Consider the following 12971-nt stretch of genomic DNA (forward strand, 5'->3'; position numbering starts at 1 on the left):
CTGAAACAACTGTAAAGGTTTGTTTACATCAATGTATAAATTTACATAGCTGCTGCTCCCCTATGAGCAGTCTTTAGAAGTTCAAACATTGACAAAAACAGAAACATGCAGCCTAGAAACACTGCTGTGACAGAAGTTTTTTGTAGCTTTGACAGGATATCAAAGACAAACACATTTGAATTAATACTCTTTGACGACTTAGATGTTTCCAAAAATCTCTCTCTGAATTAAATGAGACTATAACGCAGACGTTTCCATGAAAATATTAACCAAAAAAACTGGCATCAAGAGAGGCACATGTGGGGGGTGGAAAAGAAAGAACATTCATTTCACCTATAAAGCAATTAGCTGTCATCCAGGCCCTCGGTACTCATGGTTACAAAAAGCAAATTGTTTACTCAAGCATACAAAACGGCATACATTTAGCTTCTGTCCATTAGAACTTCACAGGACAAGTGCACTATAACATGTGGAAATTACCTCTTCTCATCCTAAGGAAAAAAAGCTGCTCAGCTACAACCACTTGTGTTCAGATGCATGCTGGTGCTACAGCCCCTCTCCAATCCCAGCCCAAGCCTTACAGCCACTGATGAGTAACAGCTTTCAGCAACCCCCTACCGAGGGCCTCAAACATTCCTCTGCTCTGTCAAGCAATGAAAACATCAGCAGCAGGATTAGAGCAGCCCTGTTAAGCAAAGACTAGTGCAGCAACATCCAAAACATACAAATGAACACGGGTGCCTTAATCTGCAACAAATAAAAGATCAAGTCACTTGCAGACAAAATAAAATGATGTATCTGTGCATTATAAATATCTAATAAAATCTGCTTCTCCATCCTGCTTGCTACCAGACAACCTCAAGGTAAAAAGACTTTTTAAACCTTTTTCTGTGCCCAACCTGGACAAAATGAACTATTCCAAACAGGGATGTTTTTGGTAGCCTAATAGACAAAAAGAAATGATTCAGAGATGACACATTTTATCAGACCATCTAAGAAATTGCAAAAAAAAAACAAGAAAGATTTCTGCATTGCTGGATCTCTCAAAAAAAAAAAAAAAAGAAAGAAAGAAAGAAAGATTTTTTTTTCTATTTCTTAGTTGGTCTAATAAAAGGTATCATCTCTGAGACAAGAGTTCTGCACAACACTTATCTTCACCTCACCTGTGAAATATGAATTTTCACTTCCACCTAGGAGCACTTTTATAATCTCTGCTCTCTCCCATGCCTGATGAAGGGTGAATGTGCGCAAAAGCTTGCGAATAAATAAAATAATTTGTTTGCAAATATCTTGGCCTAATACAAGATATCACCTCTTCCACGAGTTTTGATTCCTTTTGCCTCTAGACCAATACAACTACAACCTGGATACCTTATACATATCTAAGAGATGTCTGGAAGGGTGTTTGGACCCAAAAGCTTGTAAAGAAAGAAAAAATTTGTTTGCTACTGTTTAGCTGGTCTAATAAAAGATATTGTTTCTAGCCCAAGAGTTTTGTTTGTTTCTATTTCTTAAACCAACACCACTACAACATATATCCCTTATAGGTATCTAATTAGTCATTAGAAGGCAAAGGACAAATTGCCTGGTAAAATACAACAAAGATTTTGAAGGAGACTTAGAAGAAAGGGCTTCTGGTTTTCCACTAATATTTATTAGGGAAAGAGAAAGAGCCAAGACAGACTAGAGAAGAAAGATGATTTTTCTTCTAATTCCAGGTGTCACTATAAACCTAGCCACAAATTCAGAATTACTTCTATTAGAGTTCACACCAGAGATTGGTAAAAGACTGATCAAAAAGCACTCAAATGGAGAACAGTGCTAAGAACAGGAGATGGGATTTTTTTTTAAAACAGGAAGTAGGGACCACTTGAAAAGAAGCTGTAAGCACTGAACAAAATGCATGTGGGGGGGGAAACGACATGCCACTGCACACATCCCCAAGAAGGAAAACAATAGGACTGGTACTCTGCACAACAGTTTACAACTGTATAGTTTATCTTGGGCAACTAGGCAAATATACAATTATTACTGTGACCAAATATATATATTTTTTAACTGAACACATTTTTCACCAAGTGTTTAAGTACTTTGCTTTGATTTTTTAGACAAAACAGGGAAGTCAGAAATTCAGACTGTTTTCTTTTGCTAATCATCTCAAATAAAAACAATTTAAATGGGGGCTCATAGCAGCCCTCCAGCTAATCCATAATTACTCTTCAATTGTTAGATTTAAAAAACCCCATTCAAGGGTACTGAACAGCTCATTATCGTTATTGTTAAAATGACACAGGGAAGAATTCTATCCTAAAATATTTGTACTTCCCCAAATAATCAACATTTTGAAAACCTCTATTTTAGCACTTGCAAGCAATCAAAGATGAACTTTAACATCTTTGCAGGGTCTCAGTAACTTCAATAGGTCTCCATGCAAACCTTGGAAAACTGCCTCTGTGAAACAACCAAGTTGCAGGACTGGAGCCATAAACTGTCAAATGGATATTTCTGTAAATGTACATGGCTACAAGCTGCTTTTAGGGAGTATATATCCATCTACTATATTGGTGAACAATACAAACTGGTGTAAAAGATTTTGAAGTTATGTGGAACTAGAAAATACCATTTATAGGGACGTGCAGGCTAAAACATTACAGGTATGAGTAAATTCTAAAGCCCAGGAACAAAGGTAAGATGGAATATTATTGTGTCCATTCTATTGTGTTCTTTATGTACCTGCCTGACCTTATTCTGTGTCAACATTAAAGATGCTTATGAACAGTCTTGCTATCTTTTGTAAAGAAAATGCATTGCTGGATCTCTCAAAATTGAAAATGCAACAGCAGTAAGTGATACCAGGGAGATGTTACTCTGAAAACAGACTTTTTTTTTATAATAATACTAATATAAGAATTTAAATACCATGCTAAAAGCTTAGTTCCCTTATTTTTATTTTAAAAATCAAATGAAGCTATGAACAGCTTGCAAAATTAATAATTAATCATCTTCAAACTGAAGCCACATTATCCCAAGTAAATCTATTCAAAGGTACAAAATGTCCTTGTTATGCATTATTTTACAATGGCTGTTAAACTAAAACTTGTTCCCAGACTTAATGCTTCATAAACCATAAAAGTTTGATTTTAATCAACTGTTCACTAAACTAGAGCAATTCTTTAAGTTCTCCATGCGTCATTTTGTCTCCAGATTTCCTTTACCAATTAAATATAAGAGGGTCAAGTGGAAGTAGTCACCACAAACAAAGTTTCAGGTTGGTTTCTACTCAGAATCCAGGAGCATTTGTAAAATGGTAGCTTTAATCAGAAAATGAAGATGTGTTTGAAGAGCAAAGGAATTTGTAAACAGCCAAAAAAAGCAACTCCAACTCTGTCTCTACAAAGACTACATATATGGATGAGCCGAATTCTGTTTAATTTCTATTATTTTAACACAAAAATATAGTTTCATAGTTTCTAGGGTCGGAAGGGACCTTAGCAGATCATCTAGTCCGACCCCCTGCCATGGCAGGAAAGAGTACTGGGGTCAAACAACCCCAGCAAGGTGTTCATCTAACCTCCTCTTAAAAACCCCCAGGGTAGGAGCCTGCACCACCTCTCTTGGAAGTTGGTTCCAGACCCTAGCCGCCCTGACCGTGAAATAGCGCCTCCTGATGTCTAACCTAAACCTACCCTCTGCCAGCTTGTGACCGTTATTCCTGGTCACTCCTCGCAGTGCTCGGGGGGAACAGGGACTCCCCCAATGTCTTCTGATCCTCCCTGACTAGTTTATAACAGGCCACAAGATCCCCCCTCAGCCTTCTCTTGTGGAGGCTGAACAGGTTCACGTCCCATAGCCTCTCCTCATAGGGCCTGCCCTGCTGCCCCCTGATCATGCGAGTGGCCCTCCTCTGGACCCTCTCGACGCTGTCCACATCCCTCTTGAAGCACAGCGCCCAGATCTGGACGCAGTACTCCAGCCGCGGCCTGACCAAAGCCACACAGAGGGGGAGGATCACCTCTTTTGACCTGCTTGAAATGCATCTGTGGATGCATGACAAGGTACGGCTGGCCTTCCTAACTGCCTCCCCCACACTGCTGACCCATGTTCAAGCTGCCTCATAAGATTGTGAAATCAAAGAAGAGACTTAAAATTCAAGTACTCCAGGAAGAACACACACCAACTGCAGATGCTTCCACAGCCTGACAAAGGGTTTTTAAACCTGAAAGCTTGCTAAGAAGAATTTTCCAACTATTTGAGCTGGTTTAATAACATGTCAGATCTACCCAAAGAACCGTGGCTGCCTAAGAAGAATTATTCAGCATGCCATATTTGGCCTTTCTTTTTTTAACACAATCTGTTCATAACAAATGATTAAGCAACTTCAGAAAGTATGGTTATATTATAATGGTTCTATAGGTAGCATATATCACACAAGTCACCAGATCTACCAGAACGTTGCCTTTTGAGTTAGATACATTGAAAGCGGCTCCTAAATCATTTTACTATTTAACACTATCCAAAATCCCAAGTAAGAAAGGTGACAATTGTAACATCCCCAATACCAGAGAAAAATGGAGTGTTTAAGGGCCTTTATTAATAATTTTTTTGCAACATGTTAGCATTTTTTCCTCTTGGCAAAATACTCATAGCCTTGCAATTTATTTTTCCAGATAAAGTTCATATGCCAACTGGCACAATATGTACTGCATATAAATTGCAATAAAAAAATTGAATGCCATTTTATACCCTTGCCCTGTCGTTTCTGGTCAGGTAATGTTTTGCATGCTCATTACAGGAAATGCCAAGATAACAACAATGAAAGGCACTTGAGGTCACAAAGCCACACTGCTAATTTCTAGAATTCATTCTGCTGTGTACATGCAAATAGATTCAAGACAAGCAAGTTCAATTTTCTTTTTATATAATTAACAGACAAAGTATTTGACAGTATAGAAACTAAGAACTGGAATGCCAGAACATTACCCCTGAAGAGAGGTACACTGCTGCAACCTATAGACCACAGTGCAAGGGACAAACATGCACATTTTTTTATTTAAATACAATCTCAGTCCTACACAAACTTCAGTAACAACTTTAGAAGGAAAGTGGGAAAATTTATCAGTGTGGAGCTATTGAAAAAATGATACTCAGAGAACTTATTCCAAGTGAGAATATTTTCCTGCATCTCACAGGTTACTACTGCCTTTGCAGACCTCTGCAAAATAGCAAGAAAACAAGGTCCATCTTATGACAACTAAAGAATGCTATTAGAATGACAAAAGAAAAGGGGTCTGCTCCAATCAGTTCATCAACCAATTAAAAAATAGGCATTTTCTTGGGGAGAGGGAGGAAGACCAAACAAAACCAAGTTAACCGTCAATACAAAATTGCTTCTGCAAGTTCCCATTGAACAACAGAGCACTGCCTTGGGTACCAAATCATGCTTTGTTACCAGCTAAATCATTTGCAGATACAAGTCACTTCCATCAAACTACTGAAAACAAGAGACAAGACCCATTTTAACCATCCCTCAAACATCTTTCAGTTTCTGCAAAGCCACACTCAAGGGGCAAAATATTTTCCTAACCACTGGAATTAAGGAAACCTGCTCAAACTCTGCCACTGCCTTGGTGGGCATATCTTATTGGGATGCTTGTCTTAAGTTTAACCTTTCTTATGATTTTCCTCAGTTCATGACAATTACTATAATTACTTCAAATTAATTTTTTAAAACTTCCTACCCCTAAGATATCAATCTGTGCTTTCAAACTTACCTACCACTTGCAATATTTCCCAAAGTGGAATTCTTTTTTAAAGTTTTTAATTGATTAATATTACACAAGAAACCCAAAGAGAACGTAGCTAATGGATGGAAATCATGTAATATCAAATTTAAATCATTTTAAATTTAATTTTAAGGGCAAATTTGCCTGTTCACTGCAGTTGTTTTATTGCCCCAGAGAGCACCAAAAAGCAGACAAAATATTATGGTAAATCTGGCCTTTAAAGTGGTAGCAAGTAACCAAGAAACTTTTAATAGGAGCATCAGCATCATGTAACCTACAATTCTTATACATGTTAAGTCCCCTCTGATCATCTTCTGCTCCTCGCTCATGTCATCTAACCACAACCATAGAATTCAAATTATCCTTGGAAAAAAAAGTGCGACTGAAATGCCTCTTATACTACAATGGTCCCACTGACCTTAGATTAGAACAACTGATACACTCTGTACATTAATCTAAAAGAAACTTTCTATTACCAATTTTATAAGCCAATTGCACCTTAAACCTGTATCAGCCTCCTATGTTTTAAATTCTCTTCACTGGAGATAATGCCTAGTGCCTTACTCATTGCTTTCTCAATGAGTGAGACTTCTGCATTTCTTGTCTGTGTCACTGTGACCATTAATACAGTATTTTCATCAGCTGAAAGAACACCACTTAAAGTCACAGTCAAATACTTTTGTTTTTTAATCTTCAGACTGTTACAAGAAAGATGAACACTATAACAAAGAGGTTAAAAAGAAAATTCTCTCTTCGCTCAGCACACCCTTGTCTATTTGCCATCATACTTCAAATAGCCATAAGCACTGCTTCCCCTGCACATTTATTCAGTTTTCCTTATTTACATGATTTCATGTAGAAAGAGGATGGTGGGTGGCAAGGGAGAACTTCAGGGGTATGTTTAACAACAAGAAAACTCAATTGATTAAAATACATATTATAAAGCATTAAACTTGGTAGTAAGTCTCAGGATATATTTACTACCTAAAACCACTTTTAAACTCCTATGTTAAACTGACTAGGTTTCAAGGTGATTAGTCTCTTGGAAGAAAAGAAGTCAATTCAAGCAGTTAATGCCAACTCTACTGCAACTGTACCACATATCTGCTTGGGCATTCACTGCAGGTAAACCAAAGGATTCAAAAATAATGACAAGGAAAACTACACACTAGTCAAGATAAAGATTCTCAAATTAAGTTTCCTTGGGACTTCTCAGACAGATAAGTGGCTAAAGTATTTCATGGATATTAAGCAGCCATTCTTTACCCAAAAAAAAAGTGTAATCCACTTAGTGGGTTTACATTTTTCCCCCCTTCCTGCTAAGTAGATCCCAGCCTCATTCAGAAAGATAATTATAGCTTTGTTCCCAATTAGGAAACAGTCGAATGAAATCTTTCTGTAAAATAGTAATTAAATTGCTAATGAATTCTCAATTTTAGCTTTAAAGTTGAACTTTGCAAGGCATTTTAATTAACAGCAAATTCAGCAAGAAATGAATGTGAATTTGCATTATTTTGCCATGGCAAGTTTTAGTCTATACCCATGAAACTAGCGTGGATTATTTCTCTTTAGAATCTTTAGTACTTATTTGATACAATGGAATGAACGTAATTTGTTTGTATTCTTAGATAAGCCATCTACAGAACTCATTTTGTAAAGTATTTGTTCAACAGAAATACATCCAAGGAAAATTAACGTTCAAGAATAGCTTCAAAACGTACCTGCCCAAACTGTGCATTTTTGTAGATACAATATTTGTTCAAATTAATGTATGAACTTTCTACAGTTAAACATTCAATATAACACTGTCCAACACAGAACTGTTTTTGTAACAACTTCAAAAAAGTGTAGCATGAGCCTTTTAAATATACACCTCACTGCATCAAATTAAAATTCCCATGAGCAAACTTGTATAGAAGCAAAGGATATAGCAATGCTTTACTTGGCCCATTTCCAAACAGGAATGCTTCCAAGTGTCAATACCCCAAACCAAACATTTTACTTCCTTTTTAATAGCCCTTTCTTCTTCCCTTGCACACTTTATACTCTTCACTGACCAATGTTTTTTTCAATATAATGACTACAACATTCACTGTTGAATGATGCAACAGTAATGTCAGTTAAAAGCTGGAAAACAAGTTAAAATATACCTTTTCCAATTAGATAAGTGTTGTCTTTGAAAAAGTTATTGCTAGGGACCCACCAAAATCACAGTTTTTCAAAATCCGGCATTGCCTGTAAAACCATGAGATGGTGAAAGTGGGCAATTCCCATGAAATCCACAAAAAACAAACAAAAAAAATTACTGAAAAATAAAATGCTGGCTCCTCAGAGGGGTGGGGCCACATGATGGATAGTCCTGAGAGCCAATCAACAGGGAGAGGCAGGGCGACTGGGGACCCTCACCCAGTGGCGTGCTCCACCCACAAAAATAGCTGCCAGACCTGCCTTTTCCCCACAAAATTGGACAGTGGCCGCCTCAAATAAGGTAGTTCCCTAGTTACAGCAATAGTACTATTGATTTAAATGCATTTTAGGAACCTTTCCATTTACTGGGAAAAGTGCAAGAACTCCTCTAATATTTGTAGCTTTAGCAAAAATTGGGTACTTTAGGAACTGAGTTTCCACACACATCACATCATGTAAAAAGGAGTCATTCAAATGCATTAGGCAGAGAGAAACACTGAGAACCACACCATTTACACAAAAGGGCTGGACCCTGCAGTACCCTGAGTGCAATCAAACTGCTGCCATGTTACATTAATAAAGTTGTGGAGGACTGTTTAAACTAGGAGCTGGGAGAACACCGGCTGCTGCCAAGGAGCACTCAAATCAGACAACGACATCTGTTAGGGATATCAGTAATACAAAGGTATCTCTGTGTCAAGTAAAGGAGAGCACAGAAATTAAAGCTCAACTGGGGCAGGAACAAGTCCAGATCAGAGATAATTGAGGTTAAATCAACAAGTTGTCCCCTACAGTAAAAATAAATAAAAAAAAATATTGTCTATATAAACACACAGAAAAGCTTGAACGCAAAAAGTAAGGGAACAGAAATGGCTCTAAGCAGAGAAGGTCCTTAACATAACAGATTTCACCAAAACAGAGTAAAAAGAAAAGTCTGTGGGATACCGTAATACAATAGCTGGCTAAAAAGGTACAAAAGAGAGGCCAATTATGTTAAAGATGTGGAAAAGTATAACCGGAAAAAGTATAACTTGACGTCTAACTTGAAGCTTCCATAGGCTATGACAAGTTAAGACCTCTGACTGGTGAGAAATGGAGAGCTGAAGCTGTACTGACGCAAATGGGTTACAGAAGACTGCAAATACACAAACTAGTTTACACTGCCTTCAGACTGGGAAGAGAGAATAAATCAGATCAAACAGGTAACTAATACAACTGAGTGATAGGAGCATTCAGCTGCTGACATGTTACTTGGTCAAACTTAACAAAACAGGATACTGCTTGAAGATGTCAAGAAAGCCCTGAAGTCAAGAAAGAGGAAATTATAATCCTGTTTAAGAAAAATCATAGTCTCAGAAATTATTCATGTCTCTAACCAAACAAAAAAGGAAGACCAGAAACAAAATGAGCACGACTAAACAGCAAAATCCAAGAGGTTACTTGAACCAATGAGATATTCTTCAGAAAACAGAAATTCAACCCACGTACAACCAAGAAAAAGCAGCAGAAATTATAGCAAGCACTAAGTAAAAAGAAAGATAGGAGATTAAGAAGTTTGAAGAAACAAGAGTTAAAAATGTATTAGTATTATTTTAAATACTGTTTAAAGCATATCAGAGTCAGGAAGAGGGAAAAGAGAAATCGTACATAATTGGACCACTATGGATTAAAAGGAAGACAGATAAGGAAACTGCTGAAAAACTAAGCTCCTTCTTTGTTTGAGTCTTTAGAGGATGTTTGAGGGACACCTACTGCAGGACCTAAAACCTGATCTCCTCTGGTAATAAGTAAGTGCCATCAGAGATTGAGATGTCAAAAGGAGTGAAAATTGATGCATTAAAAATGCCCAAGTCATCTGATCCAGACAGGAAACATCCACAAGACTTCTGATAGAAGTCAGAAATGGCTGGCTGCTAGCAATTGTGAGAATCAGCTGCTGTGCTGGGGGACTAGGAAGGCAGAAAACCTTGAACTGATATTTTTAAAAGGCAGTAGGTATGATCCAGAGAATTCCAAGTCAGTAAGATTTAGTTTTGTACCAAGCAACCTAGTTGAAATCATAACTAAAAATCATTAGGTGCCTAATACCACTGCTGCAAAGGAAAAATTACACAGTTCACTCTCTGAATCAATAAAATAGTAATTAATGGAGAACCAACCAACAAATTTGGACCCACAAAAGGCCTGTGACAAAATCCTTCAAAAAAGGCTTCTAATGAAACTAGAGTTCTTGGTGTGAGCGTCCAGGCATCATGTACTAGAAAGACAAAAAGCAGCAAGACTAAATATTAATTTTTTGCCAGGAAATGGAAATGGAATGATGTGTAATGCCACAAGCTCCATAAGTGATCCAGCATCGTTTATGAACATATTCATGAAGAAGTTAATGTTGAGGTGACAAAACTTGAAGATGACAAAATAGGGCTAAACAAAGAGTGGAGAACTGTAAGGAACCTTCAGCAGGACATCAGAAGCTAGCTGTATGGGCACCATAACAGCAAGTGAAATGCACTATTGGAACATGCAAAGTAACTTATATTGCAGGAGAAAAAAAAAAAATACAGCAGCCCAAATGCAACTTGCTGGGTTGTAAATTAACTACAAACTAAGGAAAAAGATCTGAGCTTCACTGTGGGCAGCTCAATAATGACCTCTCTTCAATGCCAATCATGGTCAAATATGCATCCTAATATCTTCTTGGCTTAAGATACAGCAAGGACACAGAAATTATAATACTTTAATATAAATAAATCTCATGCCTATCCTACAACACTACCTTCACTTTTGATCACACCGTATTAAGACGAACAAAGTTACTATAGCACAGTTCAAAGACAGAAGTGAATGACTGAGGTTCTTAATTATACAAACTGAAACGGAAAAGACTGTAACTTTTTACATTCCAGATTATACTAAGAGGATGTGATAGAAGCATGCAAAAAAACAGATCCCTTTCCTGTATAACAAAAAAGTGACATTCAGTTCTCATTCTAGGCATGCCTTATGAAAGAAGTCAGCCAGGAAAGATAGGAGAAGACTTTGTGGCCATGTAGTTGGAAAAGAAGGCTGTTTTACCTCTTTCATCATGTATTTCTGTATTATCAAAGGTTTTTCTCAACTAACAGAGGTTTCTCTCAAACCATACTCTTGATGGTACATAGTTAGAGACCGAACTGTTGAGGCCACAAGTTTAGACAATCTAGAAGAAAATATTTCTTGCTCGCATGTTTTGATTGCCTGCTTTCTGACATGTAAATATATTTGTTAACAATTTTGCCCACAAAGTCGATGCATGGATTTTGAAACCATAGGAAGGAAAAAAAAGGAGTGGATAAGGGATAGGAGAATCTGAGCACAGTTCTGGTTGCTGCTGAATCACTCTAGTACAGGGGTGGGGAAAATATGGCCTGTGGGCTGTATTTGTCTGCCAACTGATTAGACCTGGCCTGTAGCTGCCCCCGTGGTGCTCCATATGGGGCTGAGCCCTCCCCATTCCCACCAGGAAAGCCCACACTGCATTCCTACAGATGCCCACTGGCCTGGGCCCCAGCCAGCATGTGCAGCTTCTGGAGGGGCTTGTTCCCAGTGTGGCTGCAGCCGGCCAGGCGCTGCTGCACTCCCCTTACCTCCAACTGCCGCTCCTCCTCCTGCCGTTCTGTTTCAAGCAGGGTCAGGGGGAAGCTTCAGCCAGGTGGCTCCTGCCCCACTGCATGGGACTCCAGCTCCCGCCTGCCTTCCACCCGCCTGCAGGTGGCTGCTCATCACACCAGGTGGGAGGACCCTGTGGAAGGCAGCCAGGCTGTATGTAGCCAGAGACCCATGCAGTGAGGCAAAAGCTGCCCGGCTGAAACTTCCCTGCCTGCCCCCAAGCAGCACAGCAGAGGCAGGGCAGGGACAGGAGAAGGAGCTGCTACAGGAGGCAAAGAGAGCAGAGCAGCACCCAGCCAGCTGCAGCCGCACTGGGAACAGCCCCCCTGCCTCATGAGTACCCCAGGGTCAGAGCAGGTGCTTGTGGGGGTGAGGCAGGGTCCTGGAGACAGCGTCTAGCAGTGGCTTGGTCATAGCTGCCCAGCACTGGGGCCTGTCCATCTGCCCTGCTGCAGCACAGATCTGTCCACCTGCCAGGGCAGAGGAGCTCAGGCAGAAGGGACTGCTCCCTTTACACTGCATGAGCAGCTGCCAGCTGAGCCCAGCACCAAGTCTGGCTCTGGGAGCCCCCATGGGCCAGAGCTGCGGAAGGGGGTGGGAGTGAGTGCAAGGGGCTAAGGAACAAGCTCTGCCCCCCAGCCCAGCCCACAGGGGAACTGGGACCATGCTGCACAGCCCCGAAGTCCAGACAGAGCAGCTCTGGCCCATTAGAGCCTGCCCAGGTGCCGCCAGCCTGTTGCTGCTGGAGGCAAGGGCAACAGAGCAGCACAGAGCAGAGAAGGAGCCCTTGTAACAGAGTAACAGCAGAGCCCCAATAACAGCCCTGCCAGAAGCTGGCCCGCCCGATGGCAGCAGGCAGGGCTTGGCCCCATACAGAGCACCCCGGGGGCAGCTGTGGACCACACCCACCCCCGGGGCAAACTCTCCTGCACACGCCCCCTGCCCCTCCCCTCCCCTCACCCATGGCCAGCTCCTAGGACCTAGCATCCAAACAGCCATTCCCCTCCCCAAACACATGTGCGCGCCTCCCAACACACATACCCCATAACCCCCACGCCATAGCATGTGGATGAGCAGGGACAGGATCCTGGCCTTGCCCACACATCCAGCTCCTGAAACTGCTCCCCATCAGCCCACCTGCAGCTCCATAGGCCGTTTTGGTGAGTTGGTGCACAGAGGGCAGGGCAGGGCAGGGCAGGGCAGGGCAGGGCGCTGCTGACCTGGCCCACAACAGTTCATCAAAACTCCCTATGTGGCCTTCAGGCCCAAATAATCACCCCTGCTCTAGTAAGTAGCTTCAACTAAAATGCTCCAGGTAGATGGTATAAAGTATGGTATATCAGTTTTACAGCT

The 12971-nt window shown here is 40.4% G+C and overlaps 1 long non-coding RNA gene across 1 annotated transcript in view; it reads left to right on the forward strand.

Annotated features, from left to right (window-relative positions):
• LOC109288761 overlaps positions 1 to 9987 on the forward strand; it is a 29343-nt gene extending 19356 nt beyond the window's left edge. Inside the window, exon 4 of the long non-coding RNA XR_002095221.1 lies at positions 9977 to 9987. This is a non-coding gene — a long non-coding RNA (uncharacterized LOC109288761). The remainder of the gene's footprint in view (positions 1 to 9976) is intronic.
• Positions 9988 to 12971: the final 2984 nt, after the last annotated feature.

The sequence above is a fragment of the Gavialis gangeticus genome, unplaced genomic scaffold (assembly GCF_001723915.1).
Source record: "Gavialis gangeticus isolate Ggan-Ray unplaced genomic scaffold, GavGan_comp1, whole genome shotgun sequence".
Classification (NCBI taxonomy): Eukaryota; Metazoa; Chordata; order Crocodylia; family Gavialidae; genus Gavialis; species Gavialis gangeticus.